The sequence below is a fragment of the Aotus nancymaae genome, unplaced genomic scaffold, assembly GCF_030222135.1.
Source record: "Aotus nancymaae isolate 86718 unplaced genomic scaffold, 86718_ANA_hifiasm-v0.15.2.pri h1tg000002l, whole genome shotgun sequence".
Taxonomy (NCBI): Eukaryota; Metazoa; Chordata; class Mammalia; order Primates; family Aotidae; genus Aotus; species Aotus nancymaae.
Window position 1 is genome coordinate 49152967 of NW_026988413.1, and position 13284 is coordinate 49166250.

General features: G+C 33.5%; 1 long non-coding RNA gene across 2 annotated transcripts in view; it reads right to left on the reverse strand.

Moving 5' to 3' along the window:
• Positions 1-13284, reverse strand: part of LOC105719559 (uncharacterized) — a 661868-nt gene that overhangs the window by 603445 nt on the left and 45139 nt on the right. For both annotated transcript variants that reach the window (XR_001108001.2, XR_010337967.1), the window contains exon 2: positions 1922-1996. This is a non-coding gene — a long non-coding RNA (uncharacterized LOC105719559). The remainder of the gene's footprint in view (positions 1-1921; positions 1997-13284) is intronic.

The following is a 13284-nucleotide window of genomic DNA, read 5'->3' on the forward strand; positions in this document are numbered from 1 at the left end:
GTTTCAGTTTAATGCATTATAGCCTACTTTAATTCAAAAACATAGTGGAAAGTTTGGCTTATACGAAAATTAATTAATTAATTTAAATACATACGATCTCCCGTTTTCTAATTTTTCTTGTTTCTAATTCCTAACATTGCCATAGTTCTTACCACATACGTATCCATTGAGTTCTATTTTACTATTTCACTGCGTCCTTCCTCACTTTATGATTTACTTCTTGCCTCTCTGGCATCCTACCGTATGTGATAGGGCTACACAACGTGTTAGTAATGTGGAGACAGGAGATCAGTTCTGCTTGGCCAACTCTCTTCTGAAGACATTTGGCTACACCAGAAACTGGCAATATATTATGTGATTCATTCTACCTGGTACTTTCTTTTATCTTATACTATCTAAAATTTTTTGTAATTTTCTATATCACTGTTATTTCTCTCTATCCACTGATTGCTGCTTATGCAAGTGTTTTAAAAAATTATTTTTATAGACAGAAATAAATATAAAAAACAGTATTCACACAAGTCCACATCCCCTATTTTTCAAATTAATAAACAATTATATCCTCTTGTGTTCACTCCTCTTTCACAAGGCCACTTAGTGAAATTTCATTCTGACATTATTTTTCATCCATGTAATTAACTACTATTTTACTAGTCATGAATATTTTATTTGCACTAATTCCCTTCTCAACAAAATTCCTTCGTTGTTACTGATTTAGGTATTCAGTAAGTAGTTCTTGAGCGAAGTAACTACCTCAGAGTAATTCCAACTATTATCCTAGAAAAATAATTCTCTTTGATTAAACAAAAACAAAAACAAAACAAAAACCCTGTGATAGATGTCAGAGAGGAATGCTGCCCTAAAAAGAAAGTAAAACAAAAAGTGGACACCAGAAAGAAGCTCATTCTTTGAATATATCAGTTTTCAGCTGTGACAAGGAATCAAACTACTCCTTTAAGATTTGTACTCTGCCTCCTAGAAGCCAGTAAAGGAGGTGACAATGAAGGAATAGTACATGACAGCAGGAGCACAGCATTGTTCATTTTCTTCTCATTACCTAACAGGCTCTGACAGGTCAGAGGGAAATGAAGATCTATGAAAGTTGCAGTGACCACAAGCACAGCTCAAACATTTTGGTGTTTAGGAACTATCTGTCTAACAGGGTAGAATGGGTTCTAGAAAATTTCTGGCTTCCGCTGCCAACAATTGTTGCTTTGAAAAGCAAATTCAAACTTAACTCCCAACGCAGAGACTGTCAGTCAAAAGATACTGTTGATAGCCTTTAGATGGCTGAACCAATCTCATGCCAAGACAGAAAAATAAATTTTGAAGTAATTTGCAAAGTAAAATGTGAACTATAACTTTAAGGGACCCAGAATGATGACCTTTATTAATTTTCTATATGGACTCAAAATTCTGCAACACTATTCTCTATAGTAAGCCTTGCCTTTCCAGGTCCAGGATAATTTTCAGTGCAAAGCCACTGATAAAGTTAGTATTTCCTACAGTTTGAGGCATCATAGATAGGCTTTCCAATTATTTAGTTTCAATTAGATTGGTGAATTTCTCAGTGGCTCATCTAAGTCTAATCATAAAATTATGTTTCATTTTATTGAAAATGAGTAGCTAAAACTGGATATTTTTTAAAAAGTAAACCTCAGGTGATGAAAGTTTACTCAAATTCACTTTCTCAATATTCTAAACTAAACTTCCAATGTCATTATTCACTGTATCATAGATCTTGGATCAGACAAGACAAAATATTAGGGTAGAGTAATTATGATGCAAAGAAGAGCAGAGTGTGACTTACGGAGTAGAGCTTAGTAGTTAGAAATTTTAGCAATTTCCAGCCCTAATAACAAATTATTTTAGCATTGCTAAGGCTGAGTGTCGGCAAAATGTAAATAATAATGGTACTTACCTCTGTTGGATGTGCTTGATGAATGCTTGGTCTCTTTTGCAACATCCTTCTCTGGGCCTTCCTCCACTGGAGACACTGAAAAATGAAAACCATATTTTTCATACTCTCTTAGAGCAAGAGTTCTGTCTTCAACATGTTTCACCAATTATTTGTGTCTCTGAAAGTTTGAAAGTGAAAATGAGGCACAGGCTCTCTTCTTGCTGCTTTTTGGCTACACAAAACAAGGGCATAAAGATGTGGATTTTAGTATTCAGTCCCAGCTTATGAAGGTCAAGAGTCCACTGCGGAAGGGCCACAGCCAGACTATGCGTTCCGGTGTCCAGGCATCAGCTTCACGTGAGTTAGTGCAGTTGCTCCATCAGTGGCTTGCTGATGCTGGTTTCCCGACCTGTTGAAGGCTGCAACTATGCCACCTCATAGTCCTTTAACTTGTACATTTCATAGTGGGCTTTGATTTTGGCAGAAGTGGTAGCTTCCGTAGTGGGGGAGTTACGTTGTGTTTGGGAGAACGTTCTCGTAAGCTCACCCTAAAGTCCATTTCTCAAGCCTATCCACTGCTTTTCTAAACTCCTAATTCCCTATGTTAAATCTCCATTTTATTATTGAGGTAAAATTTATACACAGTGAAAGCTGTGTATAAATATACATCTCAAGTATAAAGTTTGATGAGTTTTGATAAAATTATTAATGATCGACTCTACATCCATCAAGCATAAAACATTTCTGTCACCACATCATCATAGAAAGTTCACAGCCCTTTCCTGTCCATTTCTACATTCTGCAGGTCACCTCTTCTGAGGTCTACAACCAAAAACCAGTTTTGCCTCTCTAGGACATTATATTAATAGGTTTAGGCAGCATATGCTTTTTTTCTTCTGGATTTTTTTGATTAAAATAATAATTTTGAGATGCATCCATGTTGCTATGTGAATAGTTTATTCATTTTTTACTGCTTGTATAGTATTCCATTGTTGATGAACTTTTTTTTCAGTTTGGGGATATTACTAATAAACAGTTATAAACATTCTTGGTAATAATTTTGTGTGTGGACATAATGTTTCCTCCCTTAAGTAAATGCCTAGGATTAGGACTTCTTTTGTGAACTCTCAATTCTTCTGCCCTTTTGCTTTATTAGGTTGTTTGTCTTTATTGAGATTAAACTAACATGAAAAATGCACCAGTCTTATAGGTTTTTTTGATGCCTTTTGACTTATGCATCTGGCTGTGTAAACTAATTCACTTAAAATATAGAACATTTTCATCTTTACAGAAATTTTCCTTCTCCTTTCACTAAATCCATACTCCCTCAAAAGCAAGAACTTTCTGATTTCTAACACATTCAATTTCAAGATTTGCTGGAGTTAGATTTTATAAAAATGATATTTTAAATACTATTTTGTGCCTGGCTTCTTCCACATGATTAATCTATGTAGAAATTCATCAGTGTTGCTCCCTGTATCAGTAGGTTCTTGGTTTTTTTGTTTTTTTGTTTTTTTTTTTTTTTTTTTTGCACTTATTCCTGGCAAGTGTTACTTTAGGTATAACATAGTAAGTTTATCCATTCTTTTGTAAATGGACTTTGAGCTGTTTCAAGTAGTGAGCTATTATAAATAAAGCTGCTCTAAGCTTTCTTGTACAATTCTTTTGTAGACATGTTTTCATTTCTCTTGGATCAATACCAAGGAGTAAAATTGCAGGGTATTTGGTAAATTATATTTAATCTTTTCAAACCAGTTGAGCCATTTTGCACTGTCTCCACTAATGTAGGAGAGCTCCATTTTTCCAAATTGATGAAAACACTTAGCATTGTCAGTCTTTTCAGTGTATCCATTCTTGTGAAATAGTGTATCAATACAGCTTTTATTTGAATTTTCATTTGCTTATTGGCTACTCTTATGTATTTTTATAAAATGGCTGTTTGTCAATTATTAAATTGGGTTGTTAATCTTTTTATTGTTGATTTTAGTAGGTCTCCATGTACTGTCTTAAAGTCTTTCTTAAATATATGTGTTATAAATGTATTTTTTCCTAGACTATAGCTTTCTATTTATCTTAGAGTTTTGTTTTAATCAGAAATTATTATGTTTTCAAAAGACCATTTTATCAGTCAGTGTTTTTCTCTTATGAAAAGTTTCTGTTCTGACCAAGTAAACATTTCCTACCCTTGAAGATATTCTCTATGAATTTTTAAAAAAATACTTTAGTGTTCTAGTTTTTATTTCATGTCTATGATTAATCTCAAATTAATTTTTGTGAACAGAATAAGTTTGGTTTCAGGATCTAATTTTTTCATGCATTCAACCAGCTGTTTCAGCACCATTTATTTGTTAAAGTTTCCCAATGAATGGCCTTGGTGGCTTGTTAAAAAATCAATTGCTCATTTGTGTGGGGGTCAATCTCTGGACTCTATGTGGTTTATCTGATGCATTTGTGTTTCCATTGTACCAATATCAGTCTTTTGATTACCATATAGTGAAGGTCCTCCAAGTTTATTCTTTGTCAACCTTGTTGTGGCTGTACTAGATTGTACTTTCTTTCAAATTTTAGAAATAGGTTAACTATTTTTTCAACAGAGCCCACTTGAATTTGGTGCGGATTACATTGCATCTCTTAATAATTTAGTGGTTTTTTTCTTAATTCTTTCTTTGTTTTTTGTTTTTTTTTAAAGACGGAGTTTCGCTCTTGTTACCCAGGCTGGAGTGCAGTGGCGCGATCTCGGTGCACAGCAACCTCCACCTCCTGGGTTCAAGCAATTCTCCTGCCTCAGCCTCCCGAGTAGCTGGGACTACATGCGCGTGCCACCATGCCCAGCTAATTTTTGTATTTTTAGTAGAGACGGGGGTTTCACATTGTTGACCAGGATGGTCTCGATCTCTTGACTTCGTGATCCACCCATCTCGGCCTCCCAAAGTGCTGGGATTGTAGGCGTGAGACACCGCGCCCGGCCCTTTTTATTGCTTCTTGCATATTCATCTTCCACTTCCATCTGGCACCACTTCCCTTCATCCTGAGTATCTTCTGTTAGCATTCCTTGTAGGGCAAGCCTGCTCTTGCAAGTTTGGACACTCTTCAGTGTTTTTATTCACCTTCATGTTGAAAGGTATTTCTCTAGAAAAAGAACTCTAGGTTGGCATAATTTTTTCCTCCAGCAATTTAAAAAATTTACCCTATTTCTTTCTGGTCTCTGTTGTTTCTGCTGAGTGAGCAGCAGTTAGATTCACATTACCTTGTATATAAGATGTCTTATTCTATCTGGATTTATATCTGTTCTGCGTCATTGACTATAATACGACAATGTGGGGATTTTTTTCTTTTTATCCTGCTTTTTAAAATTTTACTTACTTCTTTGGAAATATAGGTTGAGGTCTTTCATCAGTTTTGGAAAGTTCTCATCTGGTAGTTTTTCAAATATTTCCTTTGATCCATCCATTTTCACTCTTGTCTCCTCATCCCCTTTTTTCACTACGGGGGTTATCAACCAGGTGCAACGTTTTCCCCCAGTAGACAGTCAACAGTGTCTAGACACATATCTAGTTGTCAAGACTAGAAGCGGGGTTGCTACTAGCATCTAGTGGGTAGAGGTTAGGGATGCTGCTGATCATCTTACAATGCACAGGATAACCCCAACAACAAGCAATTACCTGACGCAAAATGTCAGTAGTGCCAAGGTTTAGAAACCCTGCGTTTTACCACGATAGTATTGCGTACGTCTCAGATTTTGTTTTTATTTAACTTTTTCTTCTGTATTTCAGTTTTGATATTTTCTGTTGAATTATCTTCAATTTTATTAACCCTTTCTCTGCAATATTCAGTCTGTTATGAAGTCCATGAGAGGTCTTTATTTTTGATACATTTTTCATTTCTAGTATTTTAATTGTATTTTACTAGCATTCACATCTGTGCTAAAATTCACCATCACTTTCTCACTTGGCTGTCATTTTCACTACAAACTGTACCATTTTATCATAACTGTTTAATGTATCTTTCTTAGAATTCTAACATGTGGGCTATCTCTAGGTCTGTTCTATTGACTATTTTATGTCTTGACCATAGGTCACATTTTCTTGCTTCTTTCTATGTCTTTAATTCTTTTTATCATTTTTTATATCATAGACATTTTGTATAGTACAATAGAGAATGATATAGTTAATATCTGTCTTCAATAATTAGCATTCCTCTTCTTCTCCTAGGTTGCTAGACTGTGGGCTGAGTCAATCTGATTTATAGTCAAACAGTTTTGGTACATGGCAAATTTAGTTTGAGTTCACTTCTGGTTTTAAACATTTTGAGGGTAACATGAATCTATTCCTGTCATTAAGGCCTGTGATGTGAAGTTTGTAAGGATTTCAGATTTGCCTATACTTCTCAAATACAGAGATCCCTAGGTACACAAAGGGGATTAGTTCCAGGACCTCTGCATAAACCAAAATTTGTGCACAGTCAAGTCTACAGACAGTCCTGCAGAACTGACACATATGAAAAGTCAGCACTCTATATATGCAGGTTTCACATCCCAGAACAATAAATACAAGCCAGAGCCGCTTGTATTTTTCAGTGCTAGTATAATGTAGTATAATGTCAAAGACCTGGAGCCAACAAAATTTGTGGGTAATTAACATTGTTGTCCCCCTTGCAGGGAGCAGTCTTGCATGTGGGGTCAGTCTCCGGATGACCTAAGTAAATAAAATTATCTAAATAGATTTCTTTACACTCCCTTGTTACCTACTCCTCGCCCTTAGCCTCAGAATAGAATTAGCTCCTTCAGCTTTATTCTCGCCCAAAGCTTTGCAGAGCCTTCTGATCTTTCAAAAGGCCCGCTTCTTTCCCTACAGCTTCTTCTACCACTCAGTCCGATCTCCCACATCCCCTAACAACATTTGGTTGAAAAAAAAAACTTGCATGTAATTAGACCCACACAGTTCAAACCCACGTTAAGGGTCAACTCTAAGTTGCTAGCTTTCAGAACAGAACTTTCAGTACTCCCTCTGCTTCCCAGCCTGGCTTTCAGGTTTTTAGATTGAAGAAAGTATTCTTTGCTCTCTAGAAACACCTCCTCCTTTCTGGATTTGAGAGTTTTATTTTAGCCTTGCTGCCCAGTGTGATAATGAATAGAGGTAGTGACAGTGTGTACATGCACTTGCTCATTCTCAATCCTGGGGAGAAGGTGTTCACTACGTCATCAGAATATTAACTGCAGGTCTGTTGCAGATATACTTTATCAGAGAAAGGAAGTTTTCTTCTACTCCAAAGTGCCTTGGGTATTTTATCACAAAGAGTGTTGTCTTCTGTCAAATGGATTGTCTGAATTTTTAAAAGATGATTGCTTCTCTGCTTTACTCTATTAAGAACATTAGATTGACTTTATGGATTTTAATATTTTGAATTTACATAGAGCAAAAGTCACTTTTTATTGTAAATTTCTATGAATTTTTATACCTGTATGGATTTTCATTACCAGAACTAGAGAGAAGATACAGAAAAATTTCTACAGCTCAAATAATTATCTAATTTATTGCATTTTATTTTGAACCTCCTCCCAGCCGAACTTCTGGCAATGACTAATCTGCTCTGTCTTCCTATATATCACCTTCTCTAAAATGTCAAATAAATGGAATTATACAATACGCAATATTTTAATACTGGGTTTCTTAATCTAGCCTAATGCATTTGTGATTTATTCATGCTGTTGTACATAGCAATAGTTTGTTCCATTTTATTACTTAGTAGTAGTATTCCATTAGATTGATTTGTCAATAACAAACGAATCTTAAATTCTTAAACTAAAACCTAGCTGGTCATAGTATAATTTTGCTATCTTTTCTTATATATTGTTAAATTTTACTTGCCATGTCTAGTTAACAAATGTTGTGGCTATGTTTATGAGGCATGTTGTTCTATACATTTCTTTTCTTGCAATGGCATTATCATCAGGTTTGGATATCGCTGATATCATGGATGTATAAAGCAATTGAGGAAGATATCTGTCTTCCTCTATTTTCTGAACGAATTTGTGTAATACTGCTATTGCTTCTTCGATTGCATTAAATATTGGAGTGTTTGTATTATATGCATTAAATATTTGTTGGAATATGCCAGTGAAGTCAGAATTATTTGTATGAAAGCTTTAAAGTACAAAATTAATCACTGTAATTGACATATGGTTAAAATTTTTGTACTTCTTGAATAGTTTTAGTAGGCATGATTGTTAAAGAATTGTTCATTTCACACAAGGTATCAAATTTATAGTCGTTTATACTTTTTCTTTCTATCTCTTAAAATATATGTACACTTTGTAGACATCCCTATTTCATTCCTAATATTGGTAATTTATATTTCTTTTAGTCTTATTAAAGATTATCAATAGTGTTAACCTTTTCAAAGAAATAATTTTGACTTTTTTCTATTAATTTTTCATTTCCTATTTACTTTCTCTTCTGTTATTTTTCCTTTATTTTTCTTATGTTGTCTATTTTCTTAATGTTGGAGTTTGCTTAGTTTATTGATTTTAAATTTTGTCTTTTTATTGTAAGTAAAATCATACAAATAATACAAGAAAAAAGGTTGATAGATTGGATTTTTGCTATTACTCAGTTCTCATTGTTTTCTATTTTCTTTAATACTGACATTAGCCCATTGATTGTTTAGAATTGTGTCATTTTTCCCCTGAAATATTTTCAGTTATACATATCTTATCTTTACTGATTTATAATTTAATTAGATTATAGCAAGCCAACATACCCTGAATGATTTTAATCTTTTTTAAATTATTGTGATTTATCTAATGGTAAATTAAATGGCTCATAAATGGCATTGACCTGTTTGGTGAGCATTTTTTGTTCAGTTGTTGGCTATAATTTCTCTAAATATTAATTAAGCCAAGTCAGCTGATATCATTGGTCATATCTTTTATGTGCTTACTGATTTTTTTGACTATTTATTTCATCAATTACTGAGAGAAAAGTGTTAAAATCTTTAATTACTACAATCATTTTATTTCTCCCTTTGGTTCTGCCAGTTTTTGCTTCATGTATTTTGAAGCCCTGTTATTAAGTACATTTGCATCTGTCTTCTTCATAAAATTATCCTTTTATTGTAATGAAATACTTTTTATCCCTAACAATATTCATTGTTTGAAAGTATATTCCATCTGACATGAATATACATGCATCAGCTTTATTCTGCTTATTCTTAACATGGCATATAATTTTTCATCTCACTATTTTCTATCTATTTTGTCTTTATATTTAATGAGCATCTACTGTAGACAGCACATAGCTTGACCATACTTTTATTACTCATTCTGACAACCTCTGACTTCTAATTGCAGTATTACTTTACTTAAATTGAAAATAAGCACAGATGTGGTTGAACTGTTTCTAAAATTTTGCTGTTTGTCTTCTATTTATGCCATGTTTTTAGTTCTCTTTTCTTCCTTTCCTTCCTGTTTAGTGTTATTCAGACTATAGTTAGCATTCCATTTATTTCTCTGTTTGAGTTTTAAATGTGTGGATGTTAATATCTACTGAGAAAAGGAAAACGCAAATATAGAATGGGAAAGTGTGAAGATGATCCCTGTTCTGTTGAATTTAATAAGAGGTATCAGCATGAACTAATGAGTGCTGAAAAATATACTTCCAAACTATTACATTGAAAGACTTAGAAGAAATATCATCTAAATAATTAGTATATATAATATAATGCCTAGATTTTGGTTTTTAAATATCACTTCAACTAAAAGATAATAGGAAAAAAAAAAAGAATGGCAAAAAACAAAAGATAATCGGTTTGGCTCCACTGGGAAAATAAAAGGTAAGCCTGAAACAGTTTGTTGTGTCAGAAAGCAAAGATGTGTTCAGGTACTAAACAGACGCACTGAAAAGACACAGATTACCTCAAAAGACTTTCAGTCTTGAAATTTAGAACAAATAAAACATCAAAAAAAAAATACTGATGATAATGGCATATAACACAATGACTAAGAAAATTAAAAGAATAAATATGGCCAGAGAGAGTTTTAGAAAAGGAAGAGAGGCTGTGAGAGAAGGAGAGAGCTTCCTTACAGAATAAAAGAAATTTTTAAAAATTCATTATTTTACAACATAATAATTTTGTAAATTTTATTCAAAAGTGCCAAAATTAGATCCAAAGGAACAAGATACATTTATATTTGCTGATCCCTCTGATGTTATCTAATTGATAGAACAAGTAAAAAGAAAGCCAGTAAAAATACAGTACAAAGATCTGAACAACACCATCAACCAACTTGACTAACTGCAAATTTTAGAACACAGCATCAACTGAACAATATACATCAATTTTAAGTGCACATGGAATATTCACAGAGACCATATGCTCTGCCAGAAAGTAATTTTTTATAATTATCAAACAATGCTATTAAATTAGATTTAGTAGCAATAAGATACCCAGAAAATTCTCAAAGTTTGCATACCAAACACTTCTAAATAACGCATGGATCAAAGAACAAATTACAGCAGAAATGAGAAAATATTTTGAACTAAATAAAAATGCAATGTATCTAAATGTAAGTAGTGCAGGAAAAGTTGTGAATACAGGGAACTATATAACTTTAAATGCTTATATTAGAAAAGAAAGGGGTAATATATAGAACTAAGCTTCTGCATTAAGAAATTAGAAAAAAAATGGAACAAATTAATCCCAAAAAAGGTAGATGAAAGAAATAATAAAGATAAAAACAAAAATGAAATAGAAATAGATGTTAAATATTTTCATGAAATAGGCATCAGACAAATTATTAGAGAAAAAAATACCAAAAGTTGTTTTTTTGGGAGAAAAAATAATAAAATGTATTAACCTCTAGCAAGACTGATCGATTAAAAAAAGCAAACACACAATTACAAATATTAGGAATAGGAAGTGAGCTATCTACAAAGATCTAATAAATATCAAAAGGAAAATGCGGGAATATTATAATCTTTATACCAATAGTGTAGCTGCAATGGATAGATTCTTGGGGGAAAAAATAACTAGTTAAAATTGACACAGGAAGAATAAAACAAAATAAAATTATTACTATATCGGTTAAAGAAATTTATTTTTTAGTCAAAATTCGTCCCAGGAAGCAATTCAAAGTCTACAAATTTTCACTAGTGAATTTGACCAGAGATTTAAGGAAGAAGTAATATCAACTATAAACATTCTTTTGGAGGAAAAATAAGAAAGTAATATTTCACTTCTAATTTTATAAGGCAACATAACCATGATACAAAAACCTGTCAAAGACATTACAAAAAAAGAAAATCATTGAAAAAGAGAAACTAGAATTTTCAGCAAAACAATACAGTATTAACTTGAATTTAGGGATATATTTTAGGGATATATAATAAAAGTAACACAACATGATTAGGTTGATTTACCCCAAAAATGCAACATTAGTTTAATATTTGAAAATTAAACATAATTGTGCATATTAACAGAATAAAGAAAAAATCGTATGATCACTTCAATGAATGCCAAAAAAATTATAGAATTCAACATCCATTCATGCTAAAAACTATTAGCAAACTACAGAGAACTAAAAAATCCTAAATCTGATATTGGGCATCTAAGTAAAAATAACAGCAAAAATTAGTACCTAACATCATACTAAATTGGAAAATATTCTATACTTAAGAATGGAAACAAGAAAGGGTGTTCACTCACATCATTGCTATTCAACGTATTTTGGAGACCCTTCCCAGTGCAATATTGGAAAGAGCAAAGTATAACTGTCTATATCGAAGACCAGATATTTCCTTTTACCTCATATTTTCTTAAAGGCAAAATCATTTAGGCACAACTTACATAGTATTTTGTGTAGAAAATAATAAGTTTACAAAGCAACTACTAGAATTAATAAGTAAATTATAAGTTTGCAGTATTTAAATTATGTGGTAGGCAGTTTTTATCACAGCCACCAACTACCCCACACCTGGGCACTCAGGCCTGGGTGTAATCCCTTCCCTTCGAGTGTCGCTTTATTAGTGAATTCTTTCTAAAATAAACAACCATGTATTAAATTCCTAATACCCGTGGTAATAAACTAACACAAATTTAGTAGCTTTAAACAACACTAATTTATTTCATACAGCTCTTAAATTTAAAAGTTCAAAATGCATTTCAATGCACAAAAGTCAAGGTGTTAGCAGGGCTGCATTCCTTTTGGAAGCTCCAGGGCAGAATCATTTCCCTTACCTTGTCCAGCTTCTAGAGGATGTCTGCATTCCTTGACTTAAGATCCCTTCCTGCATCTTCAAAGTCAGCAGTGTACCAAATTTCTCTCTGACTCTTCTGTTAGGGCAACTCTCCATCTCTGATTACCTAGGAACCCCCAGATAATCCTCTTCTCTTAAGGTTCTTGACTTAATCACAACTACAAAAATCCCCTTTGCTATGTAAGATAATGTATTTACAGGTTCCAGGGATTAGAATGTGGATTTCTTTTGCCATGAGAACAAGGCTTGTGTTATTGTGCCAATCACAAGTGGCTAAAATAATGGCTTTTTATTTTTGAGATTAGGTTACAAAGAAACTCTGGCTTTCACCAGGCCTTGCTCTCATATTGCCTCACTTGCTTACTCTAAGGCAAGCCCTCTGTTCTATTGTGAGCTGTCCTGCAGAGAGGCCAAGGGCAAGGAACTGATGTCAGCAACCAGCAAAGATCTGTGGTTGGTCTACAGCCATGTAAGTGGACCTAAAAGTAGACTCCTTGGCCCCCACCATCCAACCATAAGATGACTGCAACACTTTGATTACAGCTGTATGAAAGACCCAGAGTCCAGGCATCTAGCTAGGCTTCCCATCAATCCCTATACCACAGAAAAGGTGGAGTAAATGTGTGTTGTTTTAAGGGGCTGAATTTGAATATAATTGGTTACGTAACAATAGATAACCTAATGCAAAATCAATATGCGGAAGTTTATTTCTGATTCTAGAAGCAAATAATTGGACACATATATTTTAAAATTAAATTTACTACAATTTCAAAAATATTTAGATTTAAATATTAAAAATATATGTAAGAACTCTACACTAAGTACTATTTGAATATAAAAATAATGATAGTAACAGGTTATAACCCACTGACTGAAAGAGAATTCATACTGATGTAGACAGACATATTAGTTATGTGATGGTGCAGGATATAGCATTACTCAGACACTTCTTAAAAACAATGAGGAAGGGAGATCCAAGATGGCCGATTAGGAGGAACTCGCGAATGCAGCTCCGAGAGAAAGCACAGAGGGTGAGTGGACGCCGCATTTCCAGACGGATATTTACTGCCCACAGACCAGGAGATTCACAGGGGGAAGAGCACCACAGGTCACCAGCGCTGCTGGCTTGAG